Here is a 1,574-nt window from a genome sequence, read left to right on the forward strand (position 1 = left end):
CCTCGGCACCGTGCCTCCACCGCCCGCTGCTCCGCCCGAGCACCCGCGCCGCCACCCGCCCAACCTCGCCCTTCGCCGCGCCGCCAAGCCGCTTCGCCGCCCGTCCTGCCACCGACCCCGTCGGCCGGTCATTGGAGGAGACGCCGCCCGGCCACTGGTGTTCATCATCGCTGCCATGGAGGACCCAGACCCCGCCTCGAGCTCCTCTCCCCGTCGTCGCCTAGCCCGCCTCCAGCGGATCTGGCCCCGCCAGACCTGGATCCACCGCCCCACCTCGCTGGCATCGCGCTAGGGCCGCCGCCTCGCCCTGCCTTCCCGATCCAGGAGGGGTCGATGGAGACGACCCCGTGGGTCATCCCGCGCCATGTGGGCCTCGTCTGGCCCAGTCCCCCCCAGCCGGCGCGATCCACCTCTCCTTCGCCTCTAGGCCAAAGCCCGTGGTGAGCGCCCATATCCTCCGCTCTGTGCGTCTTATAGCTATCCTACACGCATGCGAATTTTGACTAAGTCCCAGTTTTTTGTTATTATGTGTGCATCTTGCCATGTCCATAACTTGGTGTGTACTGCTTCGTTTTGCGTGCATAATATGTCAAAATGTTCATGTCAGAGTGCTCTTCATGATGGTCTAGTTTGCATTCATGTTACTATTCATATTGATTCCTTAAACTTCGTTGCAAAACTGCTAAGTAATATAAACTGCTATTTGTTAACATCATTTGTGCATCTTGTGAGTGCCACAACTTCGTCCCTGTTGATGCTATGATGATGATCTTGATATGCACATGCTCTGCTCTTCATGATCTAAACGTTGGTGTGCTTTGAATTCATGTTAGGGTGCATCTTGATATCTTAATCCCAGTTGCAAAAGTGCATGTTGCTGTTAACTACTGAAAACTGGGGCAAAAGAAGATGGCTCCTCTCCCACCTCTCCCACCTCTCCCACTCTCCTCTCCCACCAACAATGGCGATCTCTAATCTCCACTAATGGAGGGGCTTCTACATTGGGATTTCTCCCCTGGCCAAGCAGTGGAGACACATGTGCGCAAAAGGTTTGGTTCTACCGTTCATTTCTCCCCTATCGGAGGTGCAAGAGAATTCTTCCTAGTGGTGGCTTTTTCCTCTCCCTCCTTCCCTCTCTCGGTTGAATCAGTGGGTCTTGCGCTCCAATGTTGCATTGGTGGATCCTCTTCGGGTTTCAATGTCAAGCATCTTGCTGGTCGGCAGTTTCGTTTTTCTGTGGCCTCAAATAAAGTTGGTCATTTTGTGGATGGTCTTAAAGATCGGGTCTGGCCGGATTTTGTTTGTCATTTCAATCTCTATAGACACAATGCCTGGTTTAATTCTCATTTAGATCAAATTTGGCATTCTGACCAAGAGCTTACTGAGTTGGTTTCACGTTCTCCTTTGGCTATCAAAACAAGGGTTAATTTTCAGTCCTCTGAGAATCATCAACATAATCATTCAGCCAAGGAGCTTGCAAAGTTTGGTTTTCTTCCTCCTCACTCAAGCAATGTTGTTGGCCACGATTCAAGCTCTCCACTAGATCATTCGCTGGTTCATACCAAAAAGGTTAT

This window comes from Triticum dicoccoides, chromosome 2B (genome assembly GCF_002162155.2).
Source record: "Triticum dicoccoides isolate Atlit2015 ecotype Zavitan chromosome 2B, WEW_v2.0, whole genome shotgun sequence".
Taxonomy (NCBI): domain Eukaryota; kingdom Viridiplantae; phylum Streptophyta; class Magnoliopsida; order Poales; family Poaceae; genus Triticum; species Triticum dicoccoides.